Consider the following 16,084-nt stretch of genomic DNA (forward strand, 5'->3'; position numbering starts at 1 on the left):
ATCGTCCCCTTTGACCTGTATTTTCTCATGCGCTAGTTAAAAAGCTGGTCAGGAGTTGAAGCCCTACCCCGCCTTCCCCCCCCCTTCCCCGCCCCCGCCGCCACTCCCAGGAACCCTGCTAATTTTTGTGTGTAATTCTCAGACCCCCAGGGTTTTGGTTTTGTTTTCTTTCATTTACTTACTTACTTACTTATTTATTTAAGTAATGTATGTACTGCATTGTAGCAGAAATTTCTTCTCCCTCTGAATGTTCTCAACTTTGTGGATCAAAAAATAGCTGCAAAGAACAAGGAGGACCGCGCTTCTGCAAAGGGCTGTGTCTGGAGAGAGGGTGTGAAGGTGGATGCTGGTTAGTGAAGGTGGATGCTGGTTAAACGGGAGGGTCCTTGGAACCATCCATTCAGTTTCCTCCATGTGCCAGCTGGGCTGGGCTGCTGTCCCAAGACCTGGCTCCTCAAACTGGTCTTCCCAGGAAATGTGGCTCTTCTCACGGTTTGTACTCTAGAAACTTGGTGATGCATGCACGGAAAACAAATTTTAATTACTGACGGACACCTCCAAACCCTCTCATTTGCAATCGGGTTGGCTGCTTAATGACTTCTTGTCACAAAAGACAGGCCAGCCTGACCTAGGTTGCCCGTTCTTAAATGTGTTCATGCCTCTTTCGTTCCTGTTCGAAGTGGGACAGGCCAGGGAACTAGCAGACAAGAACAGAAATGGGACCCATTGAAGTAGTTCCCTTATGAGTAGTTCTGGAAAACACCCTGTGACATTATCATGCAAGTGGGTATGTCGGGCAAATGGGAAGTGCTTTGTAGTTTGTATGAAAAATATGAGCAAAATCCAGAGACTTCTAGGTGGTGGACTCCACTTTTTCTAGAAGTGTTAATGATGTATTTGATAACATTATAAAAGAATGTGTCTGCCATGAAAGAACATAGAGCTATTTCTCTGCAATGAGCAAAGGGGCACTGTTCTGTATGGGTGTATATACCCTTACTCCAAGGTGAATAAATAAAGTTGTGTTTGCTCAAATCTGTCCCTGGTCAGTCTGTTCTCAGTCATATTGGGGAAACTGAGTCAGACAAATGCAGACAGTGGTTTTTTGTTTGTTTTCTTTTTTTCCCACCTCACTTCTCCGTTCACATAAGCAGGGACGTAGGGCTAAGGTAATTACTTTCTTCGCTCTCGGAATTTTCAGGTTCAGGTAGCACTTGTTGAAAACTCTTCGACATTATACATGGGGAGTCACAAGAACTTAAGATCAAGACAATAAAATTGTTTATTCTGGGGTGCCTGGGTGGCTCAGTCGGCTAAATGCCCGACCCTTGATTTCAGGTCAGGTCATGGTGGCATGGTTCGGGAGTTCAGGCCTCGCGCTGGGCTCCATGCGGGCGGTGCAGAGCCTCCTTGGGATTCTCTCTTTCTCTTTTCCCCTCCCCCACTCTCTCCCTAAATAAATAAACATTAAAAAAATTTTTAAATGTCTATTTTACTATAATCAAAATAACATTTGAATGGGGAGGAAACTCCCGATGGGTAAGAGAAACAATAACTGCTTTTAGTTCTTCATGCCAGTGTTCTGTTGCTGGAGTTCTGTACTCCACGGTCAAGAAAGATAAATGACGCAGGGGGAACATGAGACAGTGGGGAGAACACAAACTGCCTGGACGCCGTGGCAGTCCCCACATAAATCAATGGCAACCGGAGCCCTTTTCAGTGCCTCCTGCGGGGTCAAGCACCCAGTTAGCACTCAATAAATATTAATTGTAACTACAACTGTGAGTCTGCAGCTAGAATAAGGCGGTGCCAGCTACGCCCGAAATGAACAAATCGGCTGGAGGAACGGAGAGCGAGGGAAATGATTTGACCGCCTGTAGGCGTGAAGAGGGAAGATCAAACCACGTGCAGCTGATCGGACGGTGATAAGAGGCCGTGTGTGACCACTGCTCACAGGCATCAGAGGACGTAAATGCCAAAGGGGTGAGGGAGGGAACAGTTCAGGCCGCTATGTGCCGGGATGCCTAGGGTGATTGGTGACAAACACGCAGTTAATTGTTACAGTTCTCCCTTAGTTTCTTCTTGTGGGACACCACCAGCAAGGCGTTCGAAAATACCTTGGGATTTCAGACCGAGATCAGCCCACAGTGAAAACTGGTGTAGCTGGGGCCTCGTAGGCGCTGGTCTGACCACTTAGGGCTCTTCTAGGATCTGGATTCCCACCTCTGCCTCGTTTGCCTTGGGTTTCTTTCCTCTCTTTAGCTCTCCCCTCTCCTCTCCTCCATCTACGTACAACAGACGTTTTTGTACTTGGAAACCTCTCCCTTCCTTTATCTTCGTGCGTGCTTCATCGGACCGTGCTTGCCTTCCTCGTAACACCAGGAAGGCTCCCCTGTGAAGCTTATGCTAAGCGGAGAGCAAGAGGCCAGCTCACCCTTGTTCTCTCAGAACCAAAGCCTAGGCGACATGGCCCCCAGATGACAGCAATTCTGACAGCAACTTGCTGCCCCCAAGTCACTCCCAACAGTGCGGAGACCTCCAAGAACCAGCGGACAGCCTTAGCCAGAGTTACTTTCTGGCCCAGAAAAACACGTAACATAAGCAGTCATGTGACGATCAAAGACTACACCTCACTTTGCTCGAGCGCGTCAACATAATCCACCAAGCCACCTAAGAGGAAGTGGGGATGGTAATGTAGACATTGAGGGGGAGGGCGGGGCGGGGGGAGACTAGGGAATGTGCCTAAACATTTATTTAACATAACATAACATAACATAACATAACATAACATAACATAACATAACATAAATGTTATGTGGTGGGAGCCGAGAATGAAAATGGACAGAATGTGACTACGATAATACTTCCTATGCTGGGGTTCAGCAAATTAGTAGCATATATTTTCTTCAATATACAATTATGTCTCAATTACTGAGAGATTATCCCGTCTCTCCGGGGAGTTCTCGCTTCCCATTACCCTCTGCAGTTCTCATTATTACTATTTAAATGATTTCTGGCAGATCACCACAGCATTGAGCCATGGGCTTTCTGAGCTTGGGAATGAAAGAGGTTTCTCTTTAAAAAAAAGAACAAATGAACAACAACAAAATAAACCTCCGACAACCACCACCACCTCGGGTGCAGGGAAAGTTGGACGTCAATAAATGCCTTCCAAATGTTCTACTTCATTGCTTCAAAATGACCAGGGCTGTCTTGGGGCTCCCGGGTGGCTTCGTCAGTTAAGTGTCCGACTCTTGGTTTCGGTTCAGGTCACGATCTCATGGTTTGTGAGTTCAAACCCCACATCCGGCTTCCTGCTGACAGTGCAGAGCCTGCTTGGGATTCTCTCCCTCCCCCTCCCCCGCCCCTCCTCACTTTCTCTCTCTGTCTCTCTCTCAAAAATAAATAAATAAACTAAAAAAAAAAAAAAAAATGGACCAGGGCTCTCTAAAAATTGATTTCTGGACCTCCCTGCTGACCTACAGAATCAGATTCTCTAGGGACACGTTTGTCAATAAGACAAATATCTGTCCTCCGGGGGCTTATATTCTGGTAGAAGAGAAAGATAAACAAGTAATTAGATAAATATTTAGTTACTGATAAATTCTAGAAAGACGCTTACAGCAGGATAGGACCGTAAACAGCGATGGGCTGCATTTGCAGGTGGGTGGCACAGTATTCTTTAGGTTGGCCACTCCAGGAAGGCCACTCCACGGAAGTGACATTTAAGAAGAAACTTGGATGTGGAGTGAGCTGCATGAAGACCTAAGTGGGGAGCATGCTGGTCAGGCACAGGGAACAGGTGTGCGGGCTTCCAGATAGACGTAAGCTGGAGGGCTTGACAAACTGTTAGTGGTAGGATGTGTCCGGGGCAGGAGGGCTGAGATCAAGTTCAAGTTAAGCAGGAGTCAGGTTCTGCAGGGCCTTACAGGTTACAGGAGACATTTTTTTTGCTTTCTTGTAAGCAAGATCTGCAGCCACGTTTAGGGACACCTGACGGTGACCGTGAAGTCATGGCGATCCTGTGCTTAGTGTGGAACTACACCTACGTGGCCAAAGGGCAGGGCCGGGACAGTGGTCACCACAGAAAGGGGGCAGAGGCTGCCCAGGGTTCCATACCAGTTCAGCTAATAACTCAGTGTGGGGAGGTCTGCGTTTACTTCAGGAAATGCTCTCAGAAGGAACAACACAGGAATGAGGGCAAGGAGATGCCGCCGTGTAAAATAAGGTGTGAAGGTGCCCTGGCCTGGATGCATTTCCCTCAGACTGGTGTGTTGAAAGCTAACCTCCATGGTGATGGTATTCGAGGTGGGGCCTCTGGGCAGTGATTAGCTCACAAGGATGGAGCCATCATGACGGGATTAGCGTTCTTAGAAAAAGCAACTCCACAGACATCCTTCGGAGCTTCCACAAGAAGGTGAGGATAAGCGTGAGGCCCAGAAGACAGCTCTCATCTCATCGTGACGACACCCTGATCTTGGACTTCCAACCTCCAGAACCGTGAGCATAAATTTCTGCTGTTTATAAGCCCTGATCTTGGACTTCCAACCTCCAGAAGCGTGAGCATAAATTTCTGCTGTTTATAAGCCACGCAGTCCTGTGGTATTTTGTTGTAGCTGCCCTAACAGACTAAGACGGGAGGAGAGAACATTCCTGGAAGAGGTGACTCTGTGAGTATGAGCACAGATGCCAAAACCAACATGGCATGCCTGGGAAGAAACCTACTGAGGAATTTTGCTGAAACACAAGAAAGAAGCCAGGGTTGGTCCCTCGCCCCACCCCGCTTTGTTAGGAGACTGATGATGGCTTGACTTTCTTCTTGTGTGCAAACAGCAAATAAATCATCGATTCCTTGCTTACTCGAAAATGAAGTCAATATCGTCTTTGACAAAGAGAAAGATTTTTGTATTTGCAATTAAACTTGTTGCAAACTTGTTTTAGATGGTGGATACTGCTATTTAAAACCTATCTTCTGAACGTGTGATGAAGGGTAGAGAGTCTGCAAAAACACCGACGGCAGCCTTTTACAATTCCACTTATTACAATTGCGCATTTTGCTGACAAAGTCACAGACAGTAAAATTGAGGCAAGCACAAACCGCCCATTTGAAGGCAAGTAATATATTCTTTTTTGCTCTGTTAGCAAAGGCTTTGAAAGATGTTAGCAAGGTACTTTCCACTTTTCTACCACTTAATATGTTCTCCATAAAGCAGGCACAGGGCAACGCTGTATTTTGTGGAATGGGATTGAATATAAGGAATACACAGTCACACACACGTACACGCTGCATATACTCTATATAATGTTCACGTCAGTTGTGGTCTAATACCAACTTTCATGAACTGTTTTTACAATGTCATCTAAGTTAATTTCAATAACATGGTCATGGGTCAAAATACAAACCATGCTTGTGAAAGACCTCAGGTTGATAATCCAAGGCCGGGCTAGAAACTTTTAATAAGATAACTGCAGCTTGGTCAATGAGTAACTCAGCTTTTCTCAACCTATGCTCACTGGAACTGTGGTTCCAGAGGTTGTTAACAGGCACCCCGCGTGGCAAAATGTAAAAAGCCTTCAATGATCAACACACGGGTACTGTTATAATTTATATCCCTTAAAAGATCTGCAAAGTCTAGCATTGGAATAATCTAGTTTCATATGCCCCGACATTTCCCAAACTTCCTTGAACACGTTCACAAGGCATCTATTCATATGAGCGTCTATAATGTATTTTCCCCTCTCGTCTATCACATTTGTCATAAACAAGCTTCACGTGAAAATAAATCTTAGTGGTCTCTTCCCTTGCTGTCTCCAGAATAAGGGCTCCTTGTCATGGACTGGATTCCAGGCTCTGCATAATTGGTCCCCCCTCTTCTTCCCACTTCTGGATCCCAGGACTCTCCTCGGCAAACCTCCTTGCCAAAGGCACTTATTTTTTTAATGGATAAATTAGCTTTCTTCCTCCAGCCTCTGTGCCTTTGTCCACAACCTCTTCACCACTGGAGTGCTCTTGATGTTTCTCTCTAGTGGAAAAAGTCCCTGTTGGCCGCCCGACCCCACTTCATTCTCTTCTGTAGCACAAACAAGACCACTCCCTTCACGAACTCCCCGTGCTTAGATTGGTGCTGCTTCTTTCGCTACCGTGGGCAGTTGGAAAGTCAAGAGAGTGTCTAAGAACAGCACAGGATAGGAAGAGATTTATTTCCCAGGTCTGTCTAACCGTGTGAACTTGGATGAGCTACTTAAACTCTTTTCGACCCAAGTGATTTTTGGAAGTAGACGAGACTATACTATGAATTGGAAAAGAGCCCATAGCGAACATTTCATGTGCTTATGCTTTGTGTCTCTAACCATGTTATCAGCACAGCGATCTGGTATATCTGGCGTATCGCTCCCGGTATACCTTGAGGTCCATGAAGCAGATGCTCTGCTGTCTCCCTTGCCACCCACCCTGTGACTTTTGTTTGCACGTGCACAGGTGATAACTGATACGTCACGACTGCCACCTGGCCAGCAGAGGACAGAAGATGCTGTTGGCGACAGAACACCTCCAATTTCAGATAGGGTTAAAATGTAAAAGAAGGTGTGTTTTGGAGTAAATGAAATATTACACTAGCCTCATATTCCGAATGAGATTCAAACAGGTTAAATTTTACTTTTTCTTCACTCTAAAGCTAGTGAGCGGAAAAGCCTCATGGTGTCTCAGGACCGATCCTGAAGCTTTCCTGTAAGGCATACTGCCTCTCAACTGAATGCCTTCCAAATGAATTAAGTCTATAAAATCTACAGTGACTTCAATAAGCATAAATGACTTAGACGAAGGCGTACTTTTCAAAGGGACGACTTTCTCTGAGCGATATCATGGCCCGGCAGCGACCCCCAGGACTTAGCATCGGCATCTCTAGGCAAATGCCTCATCGGCAAGTTGTTCTCCTCCGGCATCAAGTGAGAAAGCTAGCCTCTAAGAAGTAGAGCCTCAGGTGCCCATCTGGCAATGGGGGCGGAATGTATGAAAAAGAATGGAGTCAGTGCCTCCTCACTTTTGCTCTTCCAGCTGGTACCAGAACTTCTGCTGGACTCAGAACTTCGGGATAGGGAAGGTAGTGGGGAGTCTTTGGGTGGCTCAGTGTGTTCTTATTTAGAGGCAATTTGCACAACCGTGAACGCCCCAGGTTGGCACCCAGTTGAAGGACTGATGAGCCATTTACTAGCCTTGGGCAAGGACCTTCCCATGCTCAGTTTCCTCATTTGTGAAATTGGAAAAATGAATTGGCTTTCTTATAGATTAGTTGTGGGGATTCAATGAGACAGGGCACGTATAGTACTTAGCAGACGGCTGGCACAAGGTAAGAACCCGGTAACTGATAGCTATTATAATTGCTAATGCATTTTAAAAATCTAAATAGAAAAGCAAGCAGAAGGCATAATTCAGAAGGAGTGGAAGAGGCTCTGCGATCGCCTGATTCCTTGGAAATTCATTGGAAATGATAGCGGCCTTATTTTGAAAAATGCCATCTAATTTGCATCTGCTAGGCATTCCAATTCCTAATGCCCTTCTTTTTGCTTATGAAGTGTCTCCTTCTGTAGAGTTAGTAGACCCAGCCTTTACCAGGGATGTTAGTGATAATGCTTTGTGGTTGTTGTTCTTGCTAATCGTTTAAATTTCGGAATCAACAGAGCTAAACTATTGTAGACTGACTCTCCACTTAATAGTCCTGCTATTGTGACTGTTTCAGTGGAAATAAGCTGGCAAACACTAACGACCAAGAGACTGTCCTGTCTGCGTGTTTCTTCGAAACTGCTATCAGTCTGGAGCAACTCTGTATTTTGGCATTGCCTTTTCTCCGTGGAGACAAATGATGTTTTCTTTTACATGTCCCCTTCTCAGTGAGGGTTCCAGAAAATAAAAAGTTTGAGGCTTATTCATCTAATTACAAAAGATCCGGAAAGGTCATGGAGAGTGTTTTTTATTTGGTTTTCACGTGCTATGCTTATGGGATGGAAACACACAGAGGATTGAGAGTAAAAATAATGAACATGCGTTGATGCTAAGTGCTAGAATGCATTACTTCAGTAAATGCTCACAACACCTATGCAGTAGGTATTATTGTTGTTGTTATAGTTTAGTGTTTTTATGTGTTTTAAAGGTATTTTTAGTGTATTTTACTATTTACTTTTATAAAAAAGTATCATTGTAATTATCATTACATAGAAGGAAGCATGGAGGCACAGGAAGTTTTGTAAATTGCCTAAGGTCTCACAGCCAGCATATTTCAAGCCAGCGTTTTAATCCAGGCCATCTGACTCCAAAGCCTGCGCTCCTGCTTTTTTGTGCTGCGAACGTTAAGGGTTTTTCTAGCTCTAAAATAAGATTCTATGTTGCTAACTCATTTAAATGCTATTCTTTATTTGGGTTTTAAAATGTTTAGTGAAAAAACATGTTATAATTTGGGGGAACAGCTGTATACTTCATTTCTCTTTTGTAGCATGGATAACAGAGCGCTCTTTATAAGTAAAATCACGCTCTTTATTCTTCCCCTGGAAGAACTGGGTAAGTGGCTCTTTGCAAAGAAACGAAGTAAGAAATGTATTATCCCCCAATTGGGTGAAATGCATGCCATTAGAAGGAATAAGATCCATAATCTAAGTCATTCTCTCTCCATGGTAAAATGTTCTTGTGCCTTAATTAAGGAAGAGAGAACATGAGAGAGTTCAATAAGAGTCAAAGTCTGTCCTGTTGTGAGGCGTCTTAATGGATTTTCACACCTGATTTCCATCTGCAGATGTAATCAGTAGGAATGGAAGAGGTCTGAGGAGAGAGCTCTTATGGAGTTCAAGGAAGCAACACTCCAGATATGTTAGTTGGAGATGAGGTTTACAAGAGCAGATCGATATTTTTTCATCATTTCTACCAGGAGTATTAATCAATATGATCAATATGACTACTTAAGAAACAATGTTTGGACACAAACAGTGGAAAGAACGAGTGGTAGTGAATACTCTATTATATGTTAACTAGCTCTGGACTTAGGGGAGGCAATGTCACAGTCAATGTGATATATAGCCACCATAATCATTATACGGTGTTTTGAGGCCAATTTGTGCTTGTGTGGCAATTAAAAATGGTATAAAATTGATTCTCTAAAGCAACCCTTCTAGAAATGATACATTCAAACATGGGTTGTTGGAAACCCATATTGCCGATGCATTTATCTTCCCAATTGCTAAGTAGTCACTTGTACATTGTATTTCATCTAAATGAATAGAATCCTTTTTTTTTTTTTTTTTTTGCTACTACCACTGGAAAGAATTTATTCAACAAATATTAGTTGCTAAGTTCTGTGTCAAGGCAGGGGCTATAATTGGCACAAATGTAAGAATGGCTCATAATTTCTTGGAATTTACAGCATAGTGAGGCAATAAGAAAACCAGTGGAGCCGGGATTCAAACCCCGGTATAGGCTGTCAGAGCTCACTAGTCTTAGCTATCATCTGAGAGCACTTCCTAAATCCATCAGAACCAGAATTCTCCCTCTGTTCTCTGAGAGTCGTATTATCAGATTTATTTATTCCTGTCAACATTTTGAAGGTTGTTTCACTGCTTGGCATGTATTTACAAACTCACTATTTAAGTATTGCAGAGAACTTTGTCTTATGAAAATACATGGAAACCAATTTAAGCAAGGACAGCCAGACTTCATCAAAACTTAGAAGTCATCATACAACACTTACATCTTTCCTCAGGCTGTTTTTGTTTGTTCGTTTGTTTGTTTGTTTTTTCTTTTTTTCTTTTTCCTGGACCTCTGCTTTGTGCTTTCTAGGAACCAGTTTCCTCTGAAAGGACCATGGTTTCTGTTCTCCTGTAATCTTGGCTCCAAATGATTTGGGGTTACCATTTTAGTGGACATATGTCACATTTATAGCCACTAAGCATCTTATGAACAGACTTCTAAACTTTGGGCTATTTCCCAAATTGAGAACTACTTACTCAATGTGGAGGCCAAAACTCTATTTCTCAGCCTCTAGTTGGGGAATAGGCTTTACCAACCAGAACCACTCTCCTGAAATGGTTTTATTCAGAAGGGATATCATGAAGAACCAGGGGTAGTTGCTGCATAGAATCTGTATTCTCATGAGAATAGCAGAGCACGGAGGAGGGCTATCAGGCATTCCCACGACAGTAATGGCGGGTATCCCAGAGATAGTGATGATACACACAGGTGCCTTGTCCACTTGCTATCGGCCATGTCTGTGCTTAGAAGGGCCTCTACCGGCAAGGATTAGTGTACGATTTGGGAATTGTTCTTGGATGTAAGACTTTAAGCCTCTGAAATTTCCATTAGTTTTCTAATGGCTTTTAATAAACTCATTTTCGACTTAAACTAGCTTAAGTGGGTTATGCTGCTTGTAAGCAAGATCTTCGATGATCACAGATTTAAATTTCAAAGCTCTAATTTTCAACAAGTTCAGAATTCAGAACTCTCAAGTGTAATGAGCCCTATCAAGCAACAGGCATACTCTAATGGGATTAAATAGGTCAATCTGATTCTATGATTGTCAGAAGAGACAAGAAGAGTGTGAAACTGAGAGGCAGTAGAACTGAGTGCTCCACGGTGCAGGGTTTGCAATCAAAGTGAGATTTGAGTCCTAGCTTTATTACTCCTTCACTGACTATCTTGATCCAGCTATTTAGTCATCTGGATTTTCGGGTTTTTTGGACCTATAAATAGGGATAGTAAAATTATGTTTTGCTTGGCATGTGAGGAGTGGTCAGTAAAAATAAGATCTCCTTATGGCGCTCATGTAGGTATTCACTTTTTGTGATTTGTTGATATGAGAATTATTTATTGGTTTATTGTTCAGGAATTTTAATGGAGACAGTATAATCAAGATCATCATTGGTTCCTCACGTCATACTAGCTGGATTAGTCAGGACAGAATAGCCGATGCAACAAACAACACTCAAATTTCAGAGGCTTCACACATTTATGGTTTATTTAATATGTAGGCAGCAATCAACTCGTTGTTGGCCACTTATCATCCCAGTAGGAAGTCTGGGACCTAGATCTTTCTGCTTTCCATTTCTTCCCTTTTCTAGGTTCTTGGGAGTCCCCTGCATTTAGCCAATGGATGAGAAAAAAACAATGAAAGGCTGTACAGAGGAGAGATCTACAGGATAGGGCTGCCAAATGTCCTGTGTCACTTCTGCCCATGTTCTACCAAATGAAACAGTTTCATAAAGCAGTACCTAAGTACAAGGAAGGCTTGAATATATCATATAACTGTGTTCCCAGGAAGACAAGACATGCAATTTTTGAACAACTAGCTGGTCTTCACCCTCTTTTACTCTTTCAGTCTTAAATAGAGGAGAGTTCCAACATTGGGATGGAGTGGCATCCAACATCTCGCTTAGAATTTTGTCATCTAAATTGGCTGTGAATTTGCTCATGCGTTTCATTTGGACATCGAATGCAAATCCCAGCCCAAAGGTATATATGAGAAGAGCAATCAGATAATTCACATTCTTGCTCATTCTGAATAAATATGATAACCAGATTTGGCTATTGCCATATACTGAGGACAATTCTTGTCTTAAAATAAACACAGAGAAATCAGATTCTGTTTCTTTATGAATTGCCAGCAATATAAATCCTTATATCTGAAATTTTAAACTGCAATTTTGTGATGGTTGATTGATTAAAAGATGCAAACTGGTTTAAAAAAGATTCTATCCTTTTTCAGTTGGGATTGCTTCTCGGCCTTGTAAACTGTACTGGTGCAGTGCCTATATGTGGTCATAATTTTTATCTCTGACTATCCTTCTGAGTTGAAGTGTCAGCATATACAGTTTTATTCTGAAAAATTAAAAAAAAAAGATTTAAAAGTACTTAATGGAAAGTTAATGCCAGTGCATTGCTATTTAACTCGAAGGGATAAATGTGAATTCCCATTAAATTGACAAAAATAATACCAATTGTCTCTTTTTAGTCAAGGTGCCAAACAAAGACTATTTATTCCCTTTTCAAAGGTAAGTTTAAAACAACCCTGAACAGTCTTCTCAGATGCAAATTACGATACCTTACTAATCGCCCATTGTTATTGTGCTGGCATTTGAGTTTTGTCACATGGGACATCATTCACCTCTCTTTCAGGCATAAGAAACACAAAGGGACCAGTTGTAACAGTGCTATGTTGAAGAGGAAAGTTTCTCATGGAACCGGAAAGGCCTTAGGATGACAAGAATGTGGCGCATACACTGCCATGCAGACATCAGTAAGGAATGTACTCTTTTCTGCTGAATCTATTCTTGACCTCAGAATTCTTTGCTTATTCCAACTGGCATTCTCAATATATCAGAATTGTTGCTTGTGATGAAAGCCTGTTATAATCCTCATGCTAAACATTGGCAGCTTCATAACAGGTATTAAAAGGATGGGGAGTAAAGAGCATCCGACGGTCCATTGTTAAAACTGGGTGGACTTAAGCCTCCAACTCTCAGTATATGTTGATAAAGTATCCTTTGGATCATCAAGAGTTAAGTCAGCCTTGGGTGGGGCTAAGGGAACTGAACTGGAGTTCAGAGGCACCATGACAAGTGGAGACATTGTGCACAGACCAACTCAATGGCTTTGGTTTGACCCCGGTAGCTTGTGTTTCTTCAGGGGAATAAATGAAGCTCCTCAGACTTGTGGAGAATGACTGGAGTCACAGCAGACTCTGAAGCAGGAAAACAAGCACACTTTTACATTCTTGGAAACAGTTTATCTTCTCTATCACTTGGAAGACAGACGGAAGCTAAGATTCTCATGGTTCATCAAACGAAAGCAACTTGGGTTAGCTGAACTGACCCTCATTTATCCTGTCCATACTGAGTGTGTCACAGGTCTCATCTTAACGGGCAATTGAGGTATGTTAAAATGTCAAGGCTGAAAGGAACTTTAAAGAAAATATGCTGAAGAGGTAAAATATTTTCTACCATAGAACCCTCGGTATAGGCAAAACCATATAAGAAATCTCATTAAAGAAGGGAGATCAATCCAGAAGTGATGGAGTCGAAGCCAGGAAAGCAAAACCTAGTCCAGCCTACTTGGCATCCTTTCCTGTCTTGGAACAAGGTCTGCCTTGGAAACCTCTGCCCCAGACCTACAAATTTTAGAGATAAGGAAATAGATCTGTAGAGTTTTTAATGCTATTTTTCACGGGACTAATCTGTAATGAGCAGAGACTACTGTAACACAATGGTCACTGACAAGCCATGTAGCTCCTTTCTGATGATGACATCAGAGATTGTGGAGCAGTGAAACAGAGAGGTTTAGAGGCGGTAAGATACATTGGGATGCTGGTAGCTTTCAAAGCACGTTGGCAAATTACTTCTTTGTGTTGTTAGCATGGCCACCAATGGGTAGGAAGCAACACCAACAAATGGACCTGGGCAGTGTTTGAGTCACAGACAGGGCAGCAGCTCCACTGGGGTAGATGCCCCCATGCAGCTGGTAAAGCCAAGAAGCCAAGCTGCCGACAGACTGGGCGAACCACAGGATCATTCGCTTGCCAGAAAGCATTTATTTCGTAAATGCGTTCTGTTTTCTGAGTTACAGAGTAATAGGCACCAAAACTGTTTTTCAGCCCAGTATTTTCTCAAGTGTTTGTGTTAGTCCGCTGTTCACCAAAACATTTTGGCTCTTGGTCTTGGAAGCACATGGTGGGATTAAACTTCCCATTTGACATTGACGTTGGACACAGCAATAATATTTGCCGTGGTCAATGAGATTTGACAGAAAGCGAGGCATGTCTCCTCCTGGAGGGTTTTAAAAGTAGCACACGATTTGCTGAATTTCTTCCCCACTGTTGTAGTGGCTGTGAAAGAGTAAACCAAGTTCACCTTGTCCTCAGAGTGGACACAACAAGTGCAGTGTGGTATGAGTGAGAGACAGATTTTATCATGTTATGCCACTCATATTTTGAGGCTGCTTGTCACCATGGTATGACCAAGCGTGTCCTAACTACTGTGATCTTGCATGGGTTGTTAGGTGTTGGGTAAAATGATACCATGGTCAAATAAATTCGAGATTTTCCAATTTAAACAAAGGTTTTTTTGTTTTGTTTTGTTTTGTTTTGTTTTGTTTTGTTTTGTTTTGTTTTTAGGGCTTCTGGAAGACTTCACTATGCTAATATAAAATGCAAATTTCCAGGCATGCAATGTGGCAAGCAGTGCTTCTCAAACTTATGAGACTCTAGCAGTCTTTGGTTTTTTTTTTCTTCCTATGAAGCATTTCCAATGAAATGCTACCTTAGAAAAATCAATATGTATGATATTTAGTGGAAAAACATAAAAACGCACTCAGCAAATGTACCTTTAAGTAGGAAGTGTGTTTATATGTGGGTGTTTGTGGGGGGGGTGTGTTTGTGGGAGAGACAGACAGAGACAGAGACAGAGAGAAAGGAAGGAATTCTTATTTACATTTATTTTCTGTTCTACTTTATCTGAATAAAGAATATAGAATTTAGTTCTAAATTTAAGGACATTTTTGTTTGCTTTGGTGCACTCAATTGAGTAGGAAGATTTTATGATCGTACCTGTTATGTATTATTGTTAATACATAATTTGAAAATAGATAAAGTGAATTTCTCATCAGGATCATAACTCTATATTTCTTCCAGAGGTTTATGCTTAGGTGGATTAGAATTAGGTGAAATGTTAGATTCAGAATTTTTTTTAACGTTTATTTATTTTTGACAGAGAGAGAGAGAGAGAGAGAGCGAGCATGAGTGGGGGAGGGGCAGAGAGAGAGGGAGACACAGAATCTGAAGCAGGCTCCGGGCTCTGAGCTGTCAGCACAGAGCCTGATGCAGGGCTCGAACTCATGAACTGTGAGATCATGACCTGAGCTGAAGTCAGACTCTTAACTGACTGAGCCACCAAGACGCCCCAGATTCAGAATTTTAAAATGCTTTTTCTAACCATGGAGATGTACTTTTCTTCTCAATAAGATAGAGCATGTTAGAATAAAATTCTGGAATTCTGTAATGTTGGTATTAAAAGGCCTTTTATATTTGATTATTTCTAAGGTTAGAGTGGCTTGGTGTTTAAAACCTCATGAAAAACCAAAGCCCCACGTTGTTTACAGCTTCTAATTGTGCTGGAAGAATTTAGGAAGACAGATAACTATCTCATACTATTTTAGTCTGATTAACATGTGATTTCCTAAGTGCATTAGTGAATATAGACAAAAGTAAAGGTATACTTTGACCAAGTTCTATTGATTATTCATCCTATTTTCTCTTGTCTCTCTCTTTTTTTAATGTTTTACTTATTTTTTTAACACAGAGAGAGAGCATGAGTGGGGATGGGGCAGAGAGAGAGGGAGACACAGAAACTGAGGCAGGCTCCAGGCTCTGAGCTGTCAGCACAGAGCCCGACGTGGGGCTCAAACTCACGAACTGTGAGATCATGACCTGAGCCGAAGTGGGACGCTCAACCGACTGAGCCACCCACGTGCCCCTCTCTTGTCTTTCTTGATGCCACTCCCAAAGCAATTACATTGGCCTATTTAATTCCAAGATCTAAACTGGATGTGATTCTGGAAATAGCTTCAATAACCTATATAGATACCCAGAGTTCTATGTCATAGGCTGTCTTCAAAGGATATGTCACACAACTGGTGAGATGATGTCTAATAAGGTCAATAGGTGTTCCTTAAATATTGTGCGAAGTACTGAGGGTAATAGAAAAAGCATAGATAATGTCGTTATTCCTGCCCTTGAGGAATGTAAAATATTATTGAGAGAAAGTGTTTACTTACATAGAACAGTTTGACAGTAATACAAAGTGTATCGAGTCAGGTACTAAATTCCTTCAGAGAAGGGAGATGAAATGGGTCAGTAGCAAAATGGCCTACCATGGGTACATCAACAATAAACCTTTAGAAAATGTGATAGGAAAAGGGTTCAATTCCTAACAGAAACAAAATGAAGAAAGGAAGGAAAGAAAGAAGGAATAGGAAGGAAGTAATAAAGGGAGGAGTTGGAAATGGCAATGGAAATTGCCAATATAAAGTGGTGCAACCATCGTGGACAACAGTTTT

The sequence above is a fragment of the Puma concolor genome, chromosome F2 (assembly GCF_028749965.1).
Source record: "Puma concolor isolate L17-30 chromosome F2, mPumCon1.1.hap2, whole genome shotgun sequence".
Taxonomy (NCBI): Eukaryota; Metazoa; Chordata; class Mammalia; order Carnivora; family Felidae; genus Puma; species Puma concolor.